This window comes from Prionailurus viverrinus, chromosome A1 (genome assembly GCF_022837055.1).
Source record: "Prionailurus viverrinus isolate Anna chromosome A1, UM_Priviv_1.0, whole genome shotgun sequence".
Taxonomy (NCBI): Eukaryota; Metazoa; Chordata; class Mammalia; order Carnivora; family Felidae; genus Prionailurus; species Prionailurus viverrinus.
The window spans coordinates 13,551,566-13,576,007 of record NC_062561.1 but is presented as its reverse complement, the minus strand read 5'-3'; the positions used below and the strand labels follow the sequence as shown (position 1 = coordinate 13,576,007).

Here is a 24,442-nt window from a genome sequence, read left to right as displayed (position 1 = left end):
ATTTTATTCAAAAATTGCAATATCCCAGAATAGTGCTGGAGGAACGAAAAGAAAGAAGTTGAGCCAGATATGTAAACAAAGCGTGATTATGTGATAGCGTGAGTGTCCTAATAATTCTCTGCCTAATGCGCTGTAAGGGTGCATAGGAGGAAGACACTAACTCCGTCAGAAGGCATCAGAGAAGGTGTAGGAGTTGTTCACCTGTTTTCCTCCGATGCATCCTCTGCCCTTCTCTGCCCTCTACTGTGTGTCAGGGAGCGATATTTCCAAAGCTGTCTTGTCTCCTGGCTCCCAAGGAGGCCACTGCAGAGGCACGGTGGAGAACTGAAGGGCAAGTTGAGGGAATAAATCACTGTCTCTCTTTCCATTTCTTTGTTTGGACGGGCATTCACTCCAGTAGCTGCTGAGTTTCCTGCATGACTCCAGGTTCCACTGGGTAGGTCCCTGTCATTCCAGCGTTCTCCAAGCAGCACAGCTCCTTGGGTCTGCAAACACCATCTTCTTCCTGAACATCTCTTGCCTTTTCTAGTCTCTTGACTGTCCCCAGATAGGCTTCTTGGCTTTTCTATTGCCTGTGAAATCCATATTCAATAGTAAAAGTCAATGAAACACCTCAACTGCTCTTTCCCAACTCAGCCTTGGCTGATTGAGAAGCTTCCCACAGAAAGGCAGATTTAAAAGCTAGTACGATGGGGCTGATTCTACAGATTTCATTCCTTTTCATACTTAGTATTCTGCTACTGTCTTGCTTGTGGCTATAGGCAAAGTTTTAATTTGTCCTGGACTCATATTTCTTACCTAAAAAAAAATCGGAAAAAATATAATGTATTTGGTCATCTTGGAATTCACTCATTCATTCATTCATGCATGCATGCATTTGGCAAATTTTGCTGAAGCTCTACCCCCTGGAGATGCCATGCCAGACCTAGGAATGTATCACTATCAGGAAAGATGTGATCCAGGTTGCACCACAGACAAAGGGAATGAAAGATGCTTGAACCACATTCACTTTTGGAAGATGCTAGCTTTGTTAACAGCACCTTAATATTCATATTTCCTTTAAAGCATTACCTTTTCCAGATCAGCATGCTTGATCCTTGAACAATGCAGGGGTTAATATGCTGACCTCCTACATAGTTGAAAACCCACGTATAACTTTTGAGTTCCCCAAAACTTAACTACTAAGAGCCTACTGTTGACTGCCTTAACAATAACAGAAATGGTCGGGGCGCCTGGGTGGCGCAGTCGGTTAAGCGTCCGACTTCAGCCAGGTCACGATCTCGCGGTCCGTGAGTTCGAGCCCCGCGTCAGGCTCTGGGCTGATGGCTCGGAGCCTGGAGCCTGTTTCCGATTCTGTGTCTCCCTCTCTCTCTGCCCCTCCCCCGTTCATGCTCTGTCTCTCTCTGTCCCCAAAATAAATAAACGTTGAAAAAAAAAAATTAATAAAAAAAAAAAAAAAACAATAACAGAAATGGTCAATTAACATATATTTTGTATGTTGCATGTGTTAAATACTGTATTCTTATAATAAAGGAAGCTAGAGGAAAGAAAATGTTATTAAGAAAATCATAAGGAAAAGAAAATACATTTATAGTGCTGTACCAGAATTTATCAATCAATCAATCAATCAATAAAAAGCCATGTGTAAGTGGACCCGTGCAGTTCAAACCATGTTGTTCAAGGGTCACCTGTGTTAGTAAATGACCATGTTATTGTTTGAGGATCACAAAGTCTGTGGAAATCTCTCATTAAAATTAGATGGAGGCCACGGATGTTTTTAGCTCATGCAGCTTTATAAATACAACTAAAGGAATTGTGAAATTTATAGTTTTGAATAACCCCAAAATGATTTGCTGTAACCTTCTTAATCAACAGACCTGCAATTAGGGAACACATGCGCCCTCTTTGTGGCTCACTCTGAATGAAATATGTTTGGCAAGAATTTCTTCTCAGAAACTGCTTTTGTTCAGGAATGCTTACCCTTCCTTTATGTGCTAGGATAGGGTCTTTCACAGTGAAGAATAAATGATTGTCTCAAAAGGATGAGGGATGAACTTAATCAATCCCTTATTCTGTAGGTGGGAGCATATCAAATTCATTGAATTTTGATCAGGAGAAATCTTAGTTTTACATACTTTCAGAATATAAATTTTAATATCCTCCAGAAATACATTTCAGTATCAGGAAGTTTTTCATCTTATCTAAACCTCCCAGGCTGTTCTTAGCGACGTTGAAGGACAATTGGCTACAATCCTCTGTATCACAGACTGAAACCATAACTATGTGTGCATTTACTCTTCCATTCAACAAATTTTTACTGAGCATCTACTACTAAGAGTCAGGCCCTGGGATAAAATAGTGAGCAAAACCACACATGGCCCCGGAGATTTCATGGCCAAAGGATCTTCGTTTCTTATATTTTTCTTTGACCTATTTTTCCAACCGTTAATTTCTATTCATACCATCTCATTTACATGCCGTGTGGTTTTGGGTAAGCCACTAATACTGTAAAATCAGTTTTCTGAATCTGTAAAATGGGGTCAGGTGTACTACGTAGTTCACAGAGTTGTTTTGAGGCTTGAATGAGCAAATTGATGCTCAACGGCTTCTCTGAGTCTCAGTTCATTTGTTTTTAAAGTGGAAATAACATTACATACTTTCCAAAATTGGGTTGAGTATTAAGTGAACTAACATATGTAAAAGCAAAGGTACGTTGCAGTTACTAAATAAATGTTATTTCCTTCCTACCTTTTTTTTTTTTTTTTAGTAGTACCACTAAAAGTTACAAGAAATCCTTAATATCACAGTTGATTGCCCTCTAGGGTTACCCAACCTTGCATGTGAACAGAGAGTCCTACAGTAAGTTAAGCATCCCACTTTGGCTCAGGTCACGATCTCACAGTTCATGGGTTCGCACCCTGCGTTGGGGTCTGTGCCGACAGCTCAGAGCCTGGGGCCTGCTTTGGATTCCGTGTCTCCCTCTCTCTCTGCCCCTCCCCTGCTTGTGCTCCGTCTCTCTCTCAAAAATAAATAAACACTAAAAAATTTAACAACAACAACAACAACAACAACAACCCAGAGAGCCCTGTAAGATAAAACACAGATTTTGCAAAGCAGATAATCCATTCTCCTTCCTGACATTCTGATTACCATTTTGTGTGTTCTTAGGGCAACTCAGATTATAGTACATTTTCAATTACCTAACCAATAGAAGGGAGAAATGGTGAAAATAATCTACTATGACAGATAACCCAAACCCTGGATAGATGCAAAAATCATTAATATTCATTTATTTTAGAATGTTTGCTGATTCAATCCACGTTTATCAAAAGTCTTCCAGGCAAAGCCTTATGTTGGGTGCTATTTGTTTCAAAATAATTGTGACAACAGATTTACCCTAGCAACTGATTGGCTTGTACTTATTTTTAAATTGGTTTACATTCCTTAAGCACAGGGTGGCTGATGTTAGAAGATGGGGCAGCTCAAGGTGGAGTGGTAAAAGAAGGGTCAGGCTGAGATTAGAAATTCACTCCAGCAATAGTCTGTGTGTAATTTCACCTGTAAAATGATGACTTCCCAGAAAGAAAGAAAGTTTAGCACTTCATGAGCAGGACTTTCAGCCTGAGAGAGCCTTAAGGACATTTCTACATGACTGAGCGCTACCCTCCCTCTCTATAGAGGCTGCAGTGATGACCTTCGATCATGTGCCTCCAATGGGCCATGGAGAGGGTACTGGGCACAGGATACAGATATTTCCAGTGTGAGCCTACATGGAGCATCAGGTACTGAAAGGATGATTTAAAGACTTAGCAGGATCACCCACTTCTTCACACGATTCAACACTGGAGGATGGGATGACCAGCGAACTGTACAAAGGGAACACCAACTGATAAAACAGCAATGCATCTCTCCTACGATTTCTTTAAAATGGCCCTGGTAATTTAAGATGGAAATACCTGTTTACTGGATTTTAATTTAGTAAATTAAAATCATGCACCAAGATCATTTGGGAAATGAAGGGCAACAAAGCCAGAGTCAACTCACGAAATATGTTTTGGTCTCGACAGGGAAGCTTCTGAAGTCTGTGAAGTCTGTTTTGAGATGTCAGGGTGCTTTGGGTGTTGCTATGGCCAAGTTCCAATTCTTCCTTTAGTAAACCTAGGCAGCATTTGGCAGTATCCATTCAAGAGTATACCATTCTCATTAAATGTTCTAGCAATTCAGAGTAGTGAGTTCTTGGTGTATCAGATTTGGAGTCGGAGGGAAGAACATTGAGTAGGCACTTCTGCACCTGTGGTGGGGTAGAGATGTAATTTACATTTTGGCATAATTATTGACAAAGTTAGGGATGAATGGATGAATACGTTGATGTGGTATTTACATTCGCTGAGAATTCAATGTAGAAAGCCGATAATTAGGATATTTGGAAACATGTAGTTTTGAACATTTTTCTCTTTCACTGGGAAAGTACGTGGGACACAACTAGAAGCCCCGTATAGTGGACAGGAGACTAAGAAAATATTCATAAATTTCTCTCATGCTCCCTAATCAAAATGTTCCTGTGTTTTCTTCTCAAAAATCATCACTATATCAGGAAACACTTATCTCCATGATATCTCCTGAATCCAAATAGGATCAAATGAAATGAGTTTATTTCTCCTTGTTCAAAAATCCTTTTTTTTTTTTTTTGTACCAGGAAGAGATAAATATCTCCAAAGGAAAATGAAGAGGAACTCAGAGGAGAATCTAATTGCCCACTTCAATCACTGCCACTCAAAATGCCTGGCTAAAAGATGGGCAGACAGAGCAGCAGCCTTTTGGCAAAAATTTTAATAAAAAGAAAGGGGAAAATTTTTTCCAGCAAGAGTTCTGTAGAAAAATGGAGACAGCTGCTGCTTTTTCTCCAGCCTGCTATCTCTTTTACCAGACCTGAAGACCATCCAGTTCTTAGTTTTAATTAATCACTTGCAGGTTTGATGGTAGAGAAAAATGGGGTTCACCTACTGCCTCTTGGCCAAGGAGCAAAGTTCCCAGAGAGGGGTGGACTACATGTCACTCAAGGAAAAAAAAAAAAAAAAAAACAACACTTCCAAAGAGACCAGAATGTGAATTTTTCTTAATGTTTCCTCAGTGGCTTTCATTTTCCTCACTGAGGCGACTTTGCAAGCCCTATTATCAACCCATTTTAACTTTCTGCACCCCTGTAAACTCAAACTCAGATCAACACAACTACTTTAAAGTTGTGTCCAGATCCCTCCAACATTCCGAAGCCCTCATTCAAATTCTTTCCCCTCCAGGAGGCCTTCCTTGATTAATTAAAACGTCCACACTGTCTAAACTTCCTCCATCTGAGGAAGAATCCTAGGGCCGCTTTTAGACTAAGCTGGAGCAGGGCAATTGAAAGCACTAGAATGAGAGCCAAAGAAGCAAGAAAGCCAAAGGTCAGTTTTTGAAAAGCAGCTGAGTCATACTTGAATGCAATTTAAAGGCTGTAGTTAGGACTCGAGGCTGGGACTAAGAATTTGGAACTGCAGAATTAAATCAGGAACCTAGATTTCATGCTGTTTAAGAGGAAAGTGTCAGAGTATTGACCATGAAAGAGATGAACTCCCCAGAGTCCACACTGGCTGGTAGCTGCCATCGGTGGTGGAGGGAGAGTGTCGGAGCCCTACAAGGTTCTTGAACTGCTTGGCTCACACCAAGTACTAATTAATGCATTTTCTGTTTTCTTACGTAACCCTACAAAAAACCCAGGGGCTTCTGGTGTCTTAAGGAGGTCAAGTTGGAGGAGGTCAGTTAGCGTTAACATAGAAATAAAAAGGAAATCCATTTTTTTTTTACCTGCCTCTATTAAAGAACTTTCAAGGGGATCCGGTTCTACATTGACTGCTCCTTTTTAATTGTCCAAGACCCTGCAGCCTTTCTCATCACAAACTCCAAACTTCCTTCACTGCTCAGCCTGAGATTTTCTTCACTCTGTTCCCCTGGCAGGAGTCCTTCATTATGTACACAGTGAAACCTCTCGACTATTCTTACAGGTTTCTTCTCAGTCTTCTGTTTCGTCCTCTCACCCATTGTCCAGATTCTACATCAGACAGATCAACGACCTGGACTAGCCCAGCCTTGTTAGCAGGCGGGAAGTTGGGGAAGAAGGTGGCAGGCTGCGCTCATTAGTGAGTCTTGGCTCCCGCTCAGCTTTTTGTCTTTTATGTTCCCCTGCATCGATCCTCTTGTTTTTGATGAGCCCTGCTTTTCTGACCCCAGTAAAATAGTCTGTCCCATCACTTTGACCTTTCCATATTTGAATTCCTAGAGGATAAGGTCTAAAATATTAGGCACTTTCGAATCACTTACCGTGTGATGCAAATAAGCTACTTGTAATCAGAATGACAGTGGGGAAGATTAGATCTGAAATGACTTAGAGAAAAGTGGAAACGCAGGGCTGAATCTCGTTGGGTAGGTGTCCAGTTGAGTCAGGGGCAGTAGGAAGGATTGAAGACACTGGCATATCTACTCAACTTCTTAAAGATCTTTTCACAGTAACCCATTTGCTTTGAGGACTGCGTAAGGTAGTGTTGTTATAGAAACATAATCCCGAATATAGGGAACATTTAGGGAGGAATATTAATAATAGATACCATTTACTGAAAATTCTCTATATGCTAGACTCTATTACATACTTTGATAGTTCTTATAATAGACCTAAAATGTAGCTATTTATCTATCCCCATTTTACAGTTATAGATACTGAACCTCGTTCTGAAGAATTTATCTAAGGTCATGCAATGAATAAACGACAGAACAGTAAATTAAACTCATGCTTTCTTCACCATTAATCTGGATTCACAAATGCACCTACCCATACACAGAACACATGCCTCATGTGACTACATGTACCAGATACAGGACACATGCACAGCATGTATAGTACATATTTATATACCTACTTATTTATACCTAGAACTATATGTGTGTCAGACCAAATAGAACTACTAAGAATGGAAAGAGGCAGTGGGTTAATCTTGTTGTGACCAAAGGGATCAAATTTCATCCGAAACAAAATTCAGTTTTATAGGAGGTTTTCAAAAGGACAGAATTATCAATTATTTTGGTTTATCCTCACATGCTATCACGGCAGTTACTCATTTTTCTTGTAATGTGAATTTTATAACTAAACTTAAGGAAATAGTTTTCCATTTAACTTAAAGATATCCACGGGGTATGTGAACTTGATTTTTAAAGTGGGGGAAGGTAAAAGATAAAAGCAGAGCATGGAATGTGGGCATGGGGGGAGACCAGAAAGGCTCATGTCTTCATTCAATTCTGTGTCAGTTACGACCACCCCTTCCATACCCAACACATAGCAAATGTGTTACTGAGAAGGTGGATGCGAAGTCTCCATGTTCCAGGAGCTCATCTTCTGATAAGTCAATAATGAATAAATGTGATTGGTGCTCAATGTTCTCAAGCCATGGGGCTGCAAAGGAGAGAGCAACTCATTCTATAGATATACGGAAGGATTGAAAAGGAAGTTTTCTGCTGTGTCATAGGATGGAAAGGCATTTTAAAAATGGAGAACAAGAGGCGCCTGGATGGCTCAGTCAGTTAAGCATCTGCCTCTTGATTTCGGCTCAGGTCATGATCTCATCATCATGAGATTGAGCCCTGCATTGGGCTCCATGCTGAGTGTGGAGCCTGCTTAGCGTTCTCTTTCTCCCTCTCCCTCTGCTCCTTCCCAGTTTGTGTACACACGTGCAAGCTCTCTCTCACTCTAAAAATAGAGAAAGAAGAAAGAAAGAAAGAAAGAAAGAAAGAAAGAAAGAGAAAGAAAGAAAGGAAGAAAGAAAGAGAAAGAAAGAAAGGAAGAAAGAAAGAAAGGAAGAAAGAAAGAAAGAAAGAAAAAGAAAAAGAAAGAAAGAAAGAAGAAAAGTTTAAAAAAATGGAGAACAAAGGATAGGACAGTTCTATTGGGAGTTCCTGCATGAGCAAAGGTAGGGAGTTGCAGAACAGGCAGTGCTTGCAGAAAAACAAAGTAATTAGCTAGTTGACTACTTGGGGTTGGACAATAAGTATGGACCAAAGGAAAGCAAGTGGGATTAAAAATGTCTGGGGCCCTGCTGGAAATAGATACATTCATGTATTCTTCTGGTTCTCAAGGAAAACATGGAAGCTGTCTTCTTTGGATCAATATTGAAAAGTTGGCACAGCTAGAGGAATTTTTTTTGTTTAATAATTGGGCTTCACTGTCTCTCTCACCAGCTGAGAGAGGAGTTAGTTTCATTTATAGTTAGTTTCTTTAAATATTAGTTTCCATAACTTCATTAACAAATTGCTAAAAGAACAGACATTTATTTTCTTACAGTGGTGGAGGACAGAGGTCCAAAATGATGTTAGAGGTCTAAAACCAAGGTGCCAGCAGGGCTGGTTCCTTCTGGAGGCTCCCGAGAAGAATCAGGTCCTTGTCTCTTCCAGCTTCTGACGGCTGCACACGTTCCCTGGCTTGTGACCACATCACTCCAATCTCTGCTCTGTCACATTGCCTTCTCGTCTCTACTCAAATCTCCCTCTTTCTCTCTCATACAAGGACACTTGTGATTACATTTGCGGAAGATCCTGACAAGCGCTCTATATCCAGATCCTTAATATAATCACCCTGCAAGGTTCTTTTTGCCATATAATAATTACAAACTCCAGGAATCCAGACGTGGTTGTCTTTGGATACCGTTATTCAGCCTACCACAAGCATCTTGGCCTCTCAGTTCTTTGATCCTTCCCAGATGGACTGTTTGTGTCTCCAGACACTGCTGAGATGTGTTTGGCTCCTTGGGCTGCACATTTCTCTTTCAGTGAACTCTGCAGCTATCTGAACCAATCTCGGCCTTGAGGTCTGCGTCTCTTCTATGGAGGGTAGAATCTGGCTGAATGATCCTTGAATGACAGGATTTGATGTAAATAACATGGGGCAGGGAATGGCAGCTGCTGATGTAGGTCTGATAGCTAAGCAATGCCAGCAATGAAAGGATCAGAACACATGGAAGAAGGTGCTAGGACATGTTGAAAATTCGGGTGCTTGATGTTGGTACAGGCCCAGATTGATAAGAACAAGGGACAGAGAAAGGGCAGCTTTGCAGACAAATTTCTGCAGACATCAAAGTCTCTCTTTCCAGTTTTGCCCTGGAGCCATCTTCTTTTGTTGTTTTTCCCTGCCCACGTCCAATCTGTCACACTAGCTTGCTGGTTCTGTCTCTTTACATCCCTGTGTCTATTCTTTTCCCATCTGATCATTTACATCTACGAGGCTCTGATTCCCTGACCTGGTCCATGAAAACCTGAACTCCTCATGTTCGCCACTCAAGCCTCTCTGGCGATCACACCAGCTGCATTTCTCTCTTCATTTGTCTTGCTGGTCTCTTTTCTGTTTCAGTGCAAATGATCAATCCCTATCGTTTTCTCCAGGGACCCTTCCCTCTTACCTTTATCTCAAGGCACAGTTGAGCTCTCTATTTGGGAGTTGGGAAAACTATCTTGCCTAGTTTTCCTTATGTCATCGTACATAGTACTTCTCTTTCTTTTCAGTGGTCGCATTTTCTGGCCTGCCTGCCTTCCACATCTCTGGAAAGTGACACGGCAGCCCCTAATCCCATCAACATTGGCTAAAATACCACCTTCTCCACTACCTCTGTAATTAAATGGAGAGTCAGTGTGGTGCAGTCTTCCAGCCGCAAGGGCACTGAGTACTTTTACTTTATACCTCATTGGGTGGTGGTAAGGCTGGAATTATATGGCACAGGAGCTTAGAATAATGTGGGGATGTAGGAAGCGCTCAGTAAACATTAGCAGTTGTCATTATCATCATGATTACTGGTTAGTTCCCTTAGTTTTACATTAAAGATCAGTTCTTTCTCACATTATTGATCAGTTAATACATGTAGATCAGTTCTTTCTAGTTTGCCTAACTTGTCCATTTTTGTAGCAAGTCTATATCAGTACAGACTACTTTTGAAAATGTGTTCTGCAGGGGCACCTGGGTGGCTCAGTTGGCTAAGCGTCCGACTTTGGCTCAAGTCATGATCTCACAGTTTGTGAGTTTGAGCCCCGCATCGGGCTCTGCTGACAGCTCAGAGCCTGGAGCCTGCTTCGGATTCTATGTGTCCCTCTCTCTCTGCTCCTCCCCTGCTCATGCTCGGTCTCTCTCTCCTTCAAAAATAAATAAAAACATTAAAAAAAAAAGAAAAAAGAAAATGTGTTCTGCAGTTCAATGACTAATGTTTTGATTAGTGTCTAGCACAGGACAAAGCCTTTAAGGACATTTATGAAGAATCGCTCAAATATGATAATTCTTTAAAAAGAAAGATTCTAAAGAAGAAAAGAAACTATCGATGCCTCACACCACCTTCATCACGTGCTCTAATCGTTACCATAATCCAGAGCCATCAGCACACAGAGATGGCAGAAGTGACAATTTATCATGAGAGTTGGGACTGAGCGTTCTGACTTGATTGGACTTATTCTCTTAACCAATGCCAACTGTCAGGGATAAAAGGATGGCTCATATAAGCAACTTGAATTTCAAAAGTGGTTTCTGTCTTCCTGATCTGATATGTAAGTTTATCACCCGATCAAGTGAGAAAAAGACCTGTTTAAGGTTATGTCAGGTGACACTGTTCTTCAGATTGAACTGAGAATTCTCCTGATCCAAATCTATCAATGTGTAGACCTTCTGCTTCATTTGTATTCACTCCCTAAGAGTGTGCCATATGCACTTACAAAGAAATACACATCTATATCTGTAGGAGAGGGCCAGGCATCTCTGAAAAGAAGCCAGCCAGAAGGAAAAGGATGAATTCTGTCTGCCTTGCTCACCAATGCATGGCATGAGGCACAACATGATGAACACATTGAAAGTGTGTCATAGAGGGGTGCCTGGGTGGCTCAGTTGGTTACCTGTCTAACTCTTGATTTTGGCTCAAGTCCTGATCTCACAGTTTGTGAGATTGAACCCCATGTCAGGCTCTACACTGACAGTGCAAAGCCTGCTTGCGATTCTCTCTCTCCCTCTCTCTCTCTGCACCTCCCTTGTGCTCTCTCTCTTTCTCTCTCAAAATAAATAAATAAACTTAAAAAAAATAAAGTGTGTCATTGATAAATGAACAAGTGAATGAACTGACAAGTCCAGGGACCGTGGAGGAGACACGACTTCTCTTCCTTTGAATATGAGAACATGGTTCCTCCTTGTCTATCCTTTACTGTAGGTCAGGTTGAGCACAACTTCTGAGTGTCTTCTCTGTAGAAGTCTGCTTAGGCCTCGAGGCCCCTAAAGGGAGGGGTGGAACAGGGAGTATCACAGTTGCTCCATCCTCTCTCTTCAAGGTCCACAAGGGCTAACTTATGATGCATTAGCTCATTAAAGCCTTTATTCTAATGTAGTTCCTATGCCTTTATTTTCTCCTTAAAGTGCAAATTATGAAGATTGCTTGTGTGAAAACTGACCTTTTTTTTTTTTACAAAATGTTTCCATACAGTCAACATGCCTTTGCAGTGTCATTTAGAAATATATTTGAGGCATTAAAAAGCAAAGAGAACTAGAATTATTTCTCTCTCATTTTCTGCAACAAAATTCCTACCCTTTTTTAAAAGGTAAAAAAATAATACATTTCTATACCATCCCCCAAAACAGTTTTTAGAAATGCTTACCAGGTGCCAAGTAGTACTTGGTAGTGGATATTTGTTGGGATTAGCTGCCCAGCAACCACCTAGCTTTTCTACGTGGAAAGAATCCCATGGAAGTTGAAGGGAGACAGATACTAGGTTTAGTAGCTCCTTGGCTGCTAGCAGGTAAACACATGAACATACCTGGTCCATCCAGTGCCCTCACCAGGGCATAGAATCCAGAGCCTATAATGTAAATACCTGAGAATGGCTTGGAAGTCTGGCTGACTCGCAGCGATGGTGCTCTGGTAAGTTGCAGGCCTCTATGGTAGCAGCATCCTGTATTCAGTAGGTGCTCATGGTATCCATGCCCATGGTGATGATGCACAGTAAACCACAATGGTGACTGCAGCCTCCTGGCCACATTCCTTAGAAGGCACAATTGAGGTTGTGTTTCTGGCTGCCTGGACTTTTCATGGCTCCTGACTTCTTCAAATCTGGTTTTAAAGCCTTCTCACTGATACTGGAAGAAGATGGTCTTCCAAAAGTTTCAGTGCAAATCGAACGACATTTATCAAAATTAAATGAGAAAATATGGTACCTAGCTCCTAGGCATTTATAGTTACAGATAAGCCTGTCTTTCAGCAACCTTAATAACATATGTAAAAATGAAGATTCACAAATCCAATAAATTAAAGATGAGTATTTCTTTCATCCTAAAGGTTTTCTATAAATCGTTAACTCCCCTGTGGATTCCGAATAATGTAAGGGATATATAGATAATGCATTAAAATAAATATAGCTATCAAAATAGCCCACAAGAGGACACATTTAGTTAAAAAAAATATGTAGGGTTGCAATGGCAAAATGGCAATCTTGCATCAGATGTCAAAATCTGAATTTGTAGGGAGGGTGAGCAGATCTGAATTGTGGAGACTTGAAGCTCTTCTCCAGCCCCTGGTCTTCTCAGAACAACTGCTCTTTAGGCCTTTCCTCTTACACTTGGATTCCTGGATCTGAACCTCTTCAATTCAGCTGACAACACAACCCATCCTTTGAACAAAGCATTGCTTTGGACAGGGCAGAAGTGGTGGTTGTGGAGTTTATAGTTCATTTTAGAAGCACCGCCTTTCTTGATTTGCCTTCATACTGTGAGCACTTTGTTCCTCTTCAAAAAACATGTACTTATCATATTTCACTGTAATCAAGGAACCAAAAATAGTTCTGAAATGAGCTTAGCATCTTTACTCCAGGTGTGGAGTTTCTGTTGTTCTTTTCTGTCTTCAGGCCATGGTGTAAGAATCCACCTGTTGTTTAGATTTCTGCGGCAATGTCAGATGGTATGAATTCATCTGCACCCACCTAGTCGATATCTTAATTCTTAAACTATCTTAGAGAGAGATCCTAAGAGGAAATCAATCAATGGTGAAAATGAAGAAACATGACTCTAATAATGGATAGCACTTCACTTTACTACATGGAAATTTGAAAGTACTATTAACAAGAGTAGTAAATGAAAAGTATAGTCTCTGTTTTATTTGTGGTTTTCTTAAGCCTTAAATGATCCCAGATTTGGGGGAGGAAAAAGCGAAAGGGAAGTTCACTAAGCTCTGATATTTACATTTCTCCCAGTCTCTGTGCCTAAGAAAAATTTCCTGTTTAAAAATGTGTGCAAAAATCCGTAGATATAAGTAAGCGTATACTTATAGCTGAAGAACCTTGTCTTGATAACTGTGCTCCTATATTTTAAAACTAATATCAACTTTTAAAAATGCTGAGTTGATTGCAATTTCTGAAGCTTTAAAGGCAAATTTGGCATTGCTGGAATCTTCATTGTGCTTCTTCTGGGTGATGAACTGATTCTTCTCTGAAACTCAACCTTCTTCTCTCGAGCACCTTCATGCCTTCCAAGCACTTTTACAAAACTTTGCTCTGGGCAAGTTGAAATCTTTGGATGACCATGTTCTTTCATTCCTTCCCTGCTACCTATAAGCTGCCCTCCTCCCAAATTCAAAGGAGCAGGGACTCTCCTCCTCTCCAGCATCGGCACTGTGAATTCATGCCCTCTGCTCCCCCAGAGACTCCTCCATCAACCACCTCTCTTTTTTCTTTAGCCTCCCTTTACTACTGACACCCCCTTCTTATGCCTCCCTCACTCTTAACATAGAAACAAACATATAGTCAGTTATCCCTCATGTGAGAGCCAAAACGCCAACATTTTATTAAGCCCTAAACATTCTCTGTGTCAGCTCTTTGAGGGACAAACCCAGCCCTGCTCTGTCTCTTACTCACTCTGACCCTGTGGTCTGACTTCCAATCCCACCCGCTGCGACAAGGCTCTGACACAGGACCCTGATTATCCACAATCATGGAAGCCAACGGACTCATCCCAGTTCATATCTCACTAGATCTGCCTTATACTTGATCCTAATGGTCACAACCTCAAATTAAAAACTCTCCTTGGGGAGCCTGGGTGGCTCAGATGGTTAAGCATCCCACTTAGGCTCAGGTCAAAATCTTGTGGTTTGTGGGTTTGTGCCCCACATTGGGCTCTGAGCTGACAGCTCAGAGCCTGGAGCCTGCTTCAGATTCTGTGTCTCCCTCTCTCTCTCTGACCCTCCCCTGCTCACTTGTGTTCTGTTTCTCTCCCTCTCAAAAATAGATAAACATTAAAAAATTTTTAAAAGTCTCTCCTTCATTGGCTCCTCTGGCATTTCTCTCTTAAGGTTTCCATGCTTCCCCTCTGACCTCTCTTTACCACATACAGATTTATTATTTTGGGCCAAACTTTTGGTATTCCCCAGGATTATGTCCTTAACACTGCCCTCTCCCCTTTATGTTTCCCAGCGAAGCCCATGGTTTCATTTATGACCGATACTCTGGTGATCCCCTAATCCATATTGTTCATAGATCTTTCTGTCAGCCTCCTGCTCATATTTTCTGTAATGTGTGAGACATGTCCAAGACTTAATTTGTTACACTGTTGCTCCAATCCTAACTTTGCATCCTCCAGTGACCCTAGGAGGAAACAAAGACACAGCTTAAAACATCTTAGATATTTTCTGCATTGACCCTGATTCCGCCATGCTTCCCATCTGTTACTAATTCCTATATTCTGCCTTAAGCCAGATTCTCTGTAAACCACCATCTCTTTCTTGACCATGGCCATTTCTCTAGTCTTAGTTTCAGGACCACATTCCTTCTCCTCTTGACCACTGTAACAGCTTCCTGAGAACTGGTTTCCGCCCTGCCTCTACTCCCTCTACTGCAATGCTCTTTACTGCTGCCATAGCAGTGTTTTCTGAATCACAAAACTGCTTGTGCGACTCCTTTGTTTGAAAACTGTAACTGTCCCACATCCTTCATAGAGTTTTCAGGATAAAGAGCCAATCCCTTAGTTTAATGTGCAAGGTCTTTGTGTTTTAGACTCCTCTCTTCTCTGTACGATGTTTCCAAAGTTTGTTTCTAGGAATACAGGGGGAAAGAGGGAGAGGGGTTCTTTCTTCCCACTGAAGGCCTTTCATATGTTGATGTGCACTATTAGTCTACCAGAGGTGATACAGTTTATAACCACACGGTGTTTCCTCAAATTGTTTGGCGGAGGCATCTTTTTTTCCAAGGACACTTGCCCTTGCACACTATAGTCTAGCCAAATGGAGATTCTTGAGGTTCCCAGGAAATATACTTTTTTTAAATATGAAATTTATTGTCAAATTGGTTTCCATACAACACCCAGTGCTCATCCCAACAGGTGCCCTCCTCAACGCCCATCACCCACCCTCCCCTCCCTCTCACCCCCATCAACCCTCAGTTTATTCTCTTATCGTTTGGCTCTCTCCCGTGAAAATATGTTTTTTTTCACCTCTGCCTCACACAGGCGTACCCCTCTGCCTACTGTGTCTTTTCCTGATGGTTCCTATTTTTTTTGTAGGATTAGTATCGCTGCCTCTGAGCATTCCTCCCTGCTTGTCTTCACCTCCTGGATCTGATTTTGAACTTTTTCCCCTGTGTGCCCGTTAAACTCCAGTCAAAGTGTATACGATGTATTCACATCTGACTCTGTAACAGTCAGACTATGTCCTATTTCACTTTGTGTCATAGGCATCAATATATATTGCCTGGCACAGAGTAGATGTTCAATAACTGTTTGCTGGATTTAAAATGAATAAATGGGTTGGGTTGGAGAAGAGGCAAATGTGACCCAAGATATGGCATTCTTGTGGAAAGGTTTGTGATCAGGACAATGGCTGAAACCAGCTGTGCGCTTCTTAGAAGGGGAGGGCTGGAATGTAAGGGGGGAGAGTAGAGAGAGCTTAGGGAGAGAGGGAACAAATGTCCTGCTGGAGGAACTGGATTGGGGCCTTGCTTCCCTGCTAATCTATAATAGATAATTTAACAAAATCAGATTTTTAAATGACTTTTGTCTGATCATTAAAAAAACATTTACGTTTGTTGTGGAAAATGTGGAAGTCACAGGGAAGCACAGTGAAGAAAATATTATCATTACTAAAAAAAAAAAAAATCGTTCTTAAGATCCAGGATGAAGTTGCCACTTGGATCAGCAAAATTGAATTATACTAACATTATTTTGATACATGCTTTTCTTTATTTAATGATGGGCTATAATCATTTTTCCAGGTCATTTTATATTCTTACACAATATGATTTTTAATAACTGCAGTGCATTCCATTGTATGCTTCCTCCAACTTTGTTTGATCATTAATTATTATTGGATACTAGGCTGTTTAAAATTTTTTACTACTTTCAATAACATCACGATGAAGGTACTTGTACTTAAGAAATTTCTGGGTCAAAGGGTTTGTACATTCTGATGATTCTGATTGCAATTTGTCTTTTAGAAAGATGATATCAATTTGTACTTTAATCAACAGTATATGAGAGTGATAATTTTCACTCATTCTCATCAATTGGATTCCAAAAAGAATTCTCTCCTATTTGGGAGATAAAAAATGGTATCTCCCTTAATTTCAGTTTTTTGTTGTTGTTGTTATTAATGATATTAGAACTTTATTCATTAAGTTTTTGACCATTTGTATTTTTCCTTTATAAAATGTCCTTTGTCTATCTCTCTTGGGCTATATATTTTGATTTTATGGATGAATATGTAATGTGGATTAATTACTAAATTACCTTTTGAAACACAGATTAGTGTTATTAAAATAGTTAACGATAAATATTACAGATGTTCTAAAACTAAAAATTTAGATGTCAGTAAATCCTTAAAACTAGATGGCAGCCATTTAGTCTTGGCAGTTCTCAAGAATGAAATTGTAGAATTTTTGGCCAATTAGTTGCTTCCCTCTCATCTGTGTTCCCAGAATATATTTTATTTTATTACATTATATTTTTATTTTATTTTTTAATTAAACATGTTTTTTAATGTTGATTCATTTTTGAGAGACAGAGAGAGGACAGAGCATGATCAGAGGAGGGGCAGAGAGAGAGGGGGACACAGAATCCAAAGCAGGGTCCAGGCTCTAAGCTGTTAGCACAGAGCCCAACGTGAGGCGGGAACTCATGGACCGGGAGATCATGACGTGAGCCAAAGTCGGCCACTCAACTGACTGAGCCACCCAGGTGCTCCCCAGAATATATTTTAAATCATACCATATGCAAGTATTCTTAATTATGTTTTGACCAGCATGCTCTGTGTGGGCCTTTGAGTGAAGGACCATAGTCTTTGGATTTAGAAAAAGCTGGGTTAGAAGCTCCACTTTTATAGTCCGTGAATTTGAAATTCAGTCTCCCTAAAGTTAAGTTTGTTTTATTTTCTGTAACAAATCGGTTTAACAAACAATTGGGTTAATATCTTTGACACTGGGTTAGCGTTTAAGTGAGATATGATAAAAAAGGAGTCTAGGTCAATACTTAGAACATAGTAGATGTGCTATAATGAACCTAATAATAGTATTTCGTGATTGTTTACTATATATGATCTGGACAAAAAAATAATAATAGTGCACAAGCTTTGGCAAAACTCTGCCTCATCCACACTAAGGAAGAGTCTGTCTTGCCCGCTTTGTTCCTGGCTCCATGTCTAAGCCTGGAGGTTTTGTGAGATCAGTTGGATGACAGACCAGACTACAGAGTTACAGTGAAAAAGGTGCTGAAGACGGATCTCCATGAGGCTGTGAGGCGACTGAGCCTCTGGCTGAAATAAACAGGCAAGATCTTCTGGCTCCAGAGCCTGTGTCCTTGCCAAATTTAATATATTTTAAACCAAATTTTTTTATATATTTCCTAGACTGAGTTCCCTTCCCAATCATCTAGTTTCTGTGAGCAGCGTCCCTTTGGATTCATCTCTATTTCCACTCTTTTCCTTAATTTGTCATCCTGTTGAGCTTTCTGAAATGTTTGTTGGAATCTCCCTTTCTGCTCCCATGTCTGCTGCCTAGTGTGGGTCCTCATCAATTTTGATTTGGGCAAATGCAGCTGCCTGCTTTCCTGTCTCCCAACTGGAGACCCTCCATGACATGATTGCTCGTCATCTACGTCAAATCCAAGTCCTCTTGTTCTCTTAAAGCCCTGTCATTTTGTTACCAGGTTTGGATCCTTAGACCCAGCAATTATACAAACAAGGTTGGACCCCAAATTTAAAAACACTGGCAAGTCTTTACTGGGGCAACAGCTGCAGCGGAAGGGAGACACGATCACGACAAAGGTGCCAGATGGACTCCCTGAACAACAGCGGGAAAATACAGGGAGTTGGGCACACAGAAACAGTTGACAAAACATGCTTATTCATACATCATATATTGCATTTGCATGTTAAGTCTTCACCTCTGGGGATGATTTTTAGCATTGTAATGAGGGGAAACGTCTACGAAAAGCCACACTTGGCAGCCATCTTGTCTTGGACTAGTTTGAAGGGTCTAGGCTTGCTTCTTGGCTGGTGCTTTGCTCTGCAAGAAAAAGCAATAGCTGCCAGCAGGTTGTTCTGCAAGAAAAGTGATAACAGTCACCAGGGAGTGTCCCTGATGCATAGGAGCTTGTTTCCCAGATCCCTGACTCTCTCATCAGTTTGGCCCCTATATTCATTGTATTCAGTCACACTTTTTCCTACTCTCTGGTGTGACCTTTCTGTCCTGCAGAACACAAATCATGCTTATTTTTGGTGCCCCTGGTGCTCTTCCTTCTGCTCAGAGCAACCTATCAAAATCCTGAGCACCTCTCAAGGCTTAGCTTGCGTTCTTTCCTCCATGAGGCTTTCTCAGATTTGTGTCTTACTTTTCTGAGTCCCTGTTCCCTGATAATTACATTTAAGGTCAATGGTTTTTGTGTGTCGGTTTTTTCTCTGCAGCCCTGCTGTGGAGACTCTGGAGGGAATGCTCATCTATACACATCTATGGCTTTTCCAGTGACTGGTCCAGGTCTGGTACCCATACTTTCTATCAATGCCTTATGAATAGGATGTGGCTGCAATGGGGCAGCCCCAGACTGTCAGGGTCCTTTCTGCCCCTGAGCCTTCATTTGCTGCTGGGAATGCTCCCTCCCTCTAGCGCATCCTGTACAGTCCTTGATGATCTGCCGATCTTTCTTGCCAACCACAGCTCTTTCTCTTTTTCTCTCCCGAAGATTTTTCTGATGTATATTGATCTCCGCCCTTCCTACTCTGCGCAGCACAAATTGTCATCTCTATCCTTTTTGACACTAACCTGTATGCCGTTGGTTATAGCCACATCAGTACTTCATATTTGGTGAGCTGTGAGCATTTTCTACTTTGAGAAGCCTGGGGCCTGTTTTCAAGCTGAGGAGCCTCCTTATGTTTCCCTTCTTCCACTCTCAGGCCCTAGGGATAACTCAGCCTTTCTTTTGTCTTTGCAATAACCTCTACCTACTTTATTTCTTGGGTTCTTTTACTATTAACACTCGCTGAAGAGTCAGCCCCTTGTATTATGCAAACAAGCATATAGTTCTTTTAAATTTTTAGGGCTCGGCTAATAACTAAAGGGAATGTGAATTTGAGGGAAAGTATAGGGATGCTACACAGATATACAAAATAAGCTACACAAATATAAGGAATAATATTATGCTTATAATATTTTATCATTTCTGATATTGTTTACCAGCTGCAACCCAGAAAGACTGCTTATCTCTAGCATTTTTCTTGTAATTGAATAACTTAGTTACTTGCACAACAGTTTACTATGCATAAGGCACTGGGATAGCACTGAGATTGGCAGATGGATAAGACAGAATTCCTGCCGTTAACCTACAAATATGCTCAAGCCGTTGTATTGGAAAAAGTACCAAATTCTTACACCTCCTCATTTCTTCAGAACCTACAATGTAGGTGTTAAAAGTCCCATTTTTCCATTGGGCTCTTTAGTCCTTAAAGTATAATTAGAGGGGGAATAATAGGCTCTAACTAGCGTCTTATAGTTGCAACTTCATCATAACTATAAAATGTTGGAACTGGCATTTTTAATATGAATGGTGGAAGCTATAAATGGACATGAGATTTATCATTCTAAGTAATTCTCTTGGGAGTCTACACATTTATTTCACTGATGTTGCTCTCGCTAAAAAACATTTTTTAGCATCTTTTTAGATATTGTTTTCAAACCAATCTGATCACCATTTAGGCAAATTATACCCAACACATTTTAGCTGCACTTAATTTTGTATCCTAAATAGTAGACTCTAGCTTAATCACAAAACTTATTTTTTAGGCTCAGCTTAGAATAACTTCTGGTTATTTCCAAAAAATATACATACGTACCCCCAGATGGTAAAAATTTGGCACTTTGGGGTCGATCTCGCATAAAATGTGCTTCTAGTTCTAAAAACAGATCATCAAATGGAATTCTCCGTAGGTTCTGAGCAAGGACAGAATGATTAAACTTTGTGTAAAGCTTCCCAAAGGGGTCATTTTGATTGACAATCCCATGCTAGGTTGGGTTACCTGGAGACAGACTTTGAGATGTAAAGTTGCCTGCAGAACGCGTCCTGGGAAATGCTCTTGGGAGCACTTCTTTACCCTGTAAAGAAGTGAGAAAAGTAGGACTGGGTAGAAGGGAGAAGCTGACTCTCAACGCCACTGTTGCATGGATACAAGGATTTAGGATTCTAGAAGACCATAAAACATTCCAATAAGTCATATGCCCTGAATATCACTCAAATTATACAAAAGACTAAGGCAATTTAGTAAGGAGTGTTGCTTCATGGATACGATATACACTGATCTGACAGTAAGCTTCTCATTTGATACATGTAGGCCTACTAATACAGATCGAATTATGCCACTTAATAAAATGGTCCACAAAGGGCAGCCGGTTAGAGAATCCCAATGTAATTTAAATTTCTTAAGTAGATCGCAATTTTATTGTAATTACAGGAATTATTTCTCAGTTTCTCTACTTAAGTTGGTCCAATTTTATTGTTTGAAGTATATTTTGATTAACATTGAATCTACACCAGCAGGTTTATGTGGAGAAAGGAGAAAGGAATCTATGCTAATCAGTTCAGTTGGGTTCAACGAATGCCTGGAGTAAGGGGCAGCTGAACTCCTGTCTTAGCATTAGCATTTCAGTAAAACACTCAGCCTGACTGATGCTTGTTACTTCGCTGAACAGATAATAGCTGAATGAATAAATGAATAAATAAGTGTATGTTATTTTACTGGTTCCAATTTACTCTCAAACAAGAAAGAGCACCATGAATGGTCAGCCTGCACCTTTAGGCTGTGTAGATAGGATGCTCTATTAGAACTTGTCTGGCTAAGTGAGCATAGGGGAACTTTAGTCCCTAAATTTGATAAATCAGGGTGCTGTCTTGATTGCAGGCCCTTCTACCATATCCACAAATTCTTTATCAAGTCCCCTTTCACCCAGGTCTCCTGTGCTTCCCTCTATGTGCATATACCTCCCTCGTAGAATTTAGGGATCCATGTGTCCATTTATCCCCACACTGGTTTCTGAGCTACTCAGTGGAAGCAACAGCTAACTACCCGAATCAGATGATAGGGATTTTAATAGCTTCACTTTATAAATGAGAAAGAAACACTGTCTCACAGCTACTCAGAGATGGAGCCATGACTCAAACTCATGACATTGTATCTCTCCTTACCTGTGTCTGTAGAGAGTTATGTCCTAATCATGTCTGTATCTCCAATATGAAGAGAGTGCCTGACACATAAAGGACCTATAACAGATAATTTTCAGCTGCCCAAGTAATCGAAAGTTCCCTTTAATAAACTCAGCCATCTTAAAGAATATAATAGCTACAATTTTTTTAAAGTTTATTTACATTTGAGAGAGAGAGAGAGAGAGGGAGAGAGAGAGAGAGAGAGAGAGAACATGGGAGAGGGGCATAGAGAGAGAGGGTCAGAGGATCTGAAGCGGCCTCTGTGTTGACAGCAGTGAGCCCGATGCAGGACTTGAACTCACGAACCGTGAGATCAGGACCTGAGCTGAAGTTGGACGCTTAATTGACTGAGCCAGCCAGGCGCCCCAAGGAATATAATTGACTATAATCTACATAGGTTTTCTTGTCCAACCGAAGTTGTATCCCACACAGACAATCCAGCATATTCTCTGCCCCTGTTGTTCTAACTTCTGAGACACAGGCACTATTACTGACTCTGAGGAAGTATCCTTCCAACCTGTAACAAGATCCAATCTTTTCCCCTAGAGTTAGAAATCCCAGTGGAGAGACAGACCTCTTTTGGGAGAGGGGTAAGGAAAAAATGTAACTATTCATCTGGTAGGTACCAGAATTCTACATGGCCTTTCAAATCATTCATTTGCCCTTTCATTTGTCCCCTTTCCTCATGAGGTCTATTACCAATCACAATAATGGTAAGAATAATCCCTGGTGCATTTGTAGGAGAGCACATGAATAGGGAATATTAACATTAATTCTCAGTGCAGACTTTACTATTAGGGCTGCTGATTTGCTAATGAGTTGATAGGATGATGGAGCTGGATGCAAGATGAAGAGAAACACAAAATGAAGAAAAGCACTTATTCTGAGGGACAAGTCATTAGCCAAACTATTGGTGCCTTCAAGGACTCCCAAATCTACGTGTTCTTATCAGGGTCACTGAAGACCTTAGAAGAAATCTTTCAAAGCTTGAGTGAACCCACCTGCCTAGGTAGCCAATTGTTCTACCAAGTTGTGTTCGTGTTCCAAGATAACGAGAGAGCAGCTAATTTGATTTCCCATCGGAATAAGGCTTGCTGGGCTGCAGATCACATTGGTGCACTGGTTTTTCTGTTAGTCTCCTGAAGGTCATTGTGAACTTAAATTAATTTTCTATTTCATTATCATTGCATGTTCCCGATATTTAGGCAGCAGAACTTTGTGATGGCTTCATGACTGGTTCTGCAAGGCTGATGGAAATCTCTGGCGATCTACTAGTTTTTCTGGCACAGTTTGCCACATAATCATAACCATAACCCCTGTCCTGTCCAGAGTTTCGATGCCACCCTACTTACACTGCCCCGCATCGTTGTCTGTCATAGTATCTGAATACTTTGCCTATTCTTTTGGTGTGTGGAGGAGAATGAGAGTTGAGCTGAGATAAAGCATGTATTACAAAGACATAGGAGTTAGCATATAGCATTTCCTGAATGAGATTTCAGGACTTTTAAACTATTTCTTACCTTTTAAGTTGAAGGAGATGCCCTGATGTAGAAGAGCATATTCTGACACTAACTTTTCTACATTACGGTACAAAAGGTACTAACAAAGAGCACTCCATCTGGAAAGAAAATGCATATTTATCTTGAAGAGAATGATGGCAATCACAACCAAAAAATTAACAAAGACAGTATCCAAAGGCTGCTGTAACACATTACCACAAACTTAGTGACTTAAAGCACCAGAGATTTATTATCTAACTGTTCTGGAGGTCAGAATTCAAGGTATCGGCAGGGCTAAATCAAGGTATCGGCAAAGCCTTGCTCCTTCTGGAGGCTCTGTGAGAGAATCCATTCCTCGCCTTCCCTAACTTTCAGAGGCAGCCCATGTTCCTTTGCTCATGGCCACATCCCTTCAACCTGTGCTGCCATCCTCACACCTTCTTCCCTGTCTCTACCCCTCCTGCTTCCCTTGTGATTACATTGGGCTCACCCAGATAATCCAAGGTAATCTCCCCATCTCAAGGTCTTAACTACATCTGCAAAGCCCATTTTGCCACGTAAGGTAACATATACAGGTTCTGTGGATTAGGGCAGGGATATCTGCAGCGGCTCATTATTTCTGCCTATCACACATACTATTGCTTCTGGTGTTGAATAAAAGATTTATTTGAGTAGATAAGAAATATGACCCCGTGCATGCTGAAAGACAGAATGGAGGTTAGTAGTACACCACGCAGTCATTTCAACCTGCTTCCCTCTCTTTGGCCCTCTTGTGTTGTCCAGCTGCTACTGAACGTACATTAACATTATATTCATGCACTTGCTTGCATATTTTTCCTTCTTCCCTTATCTATGGACAACACTTAGGCACTTACACCTGTGCTATGCATGTGTCTACACATGAACATACAAACTCGACAAAGACCTCCTCACAGTGGCAAAAGTGAACTCCCTTCTGAGCCCTTTCCTGGTAGCATCTGTGGCAGTGGAGTGCTCATCCAGCTTGGGATTTCTCATCTCAGAAATTGTTGAGGTAGGAAATAGCTTTCCTGAATCCTCAGGATCTCTCTGAGAACATCATTAGATGCAATTTTCTGACTACATTGTACTACAGAGAGCCTTCCATGTCTGGAATATCGACATCTTGTCTGTGTCCACCCTTTATGTCATGGCTCCAGGCACAATA

At 40.8% G+C, this 24,442-nt stretch overlaps 1 long non-coding RNA gene across 2 annotated transcripts; it reads right to left on the bottom strand.

Annotated features, from left to right (window-relative positions):
* LOC125172827 (uncharacterized) lies at positions 1-20,682 on the bottom strand. 2 transcript variants are annotated; one of them, XR_007154848.1, is made up of 3 exons: positions 20,577-20,682; positions 4,045-4,291; positions 1-798 (listed from the first exon to the last, which is right to left on the bottom strand). It is a non-coding gene; the product is annotated as an uncharacterized LOC125172827 (long non-coding RNA). The 2 variants fall into 2 exon arrangements; XR_007154850.1 differs by lacking the exon at positions 20,577-20,682 and adding an exon at positions 20,394-20,425.
* Between the last annotated feature and the right edge of the window lie 3,760 nt (positions 20,683-24,442).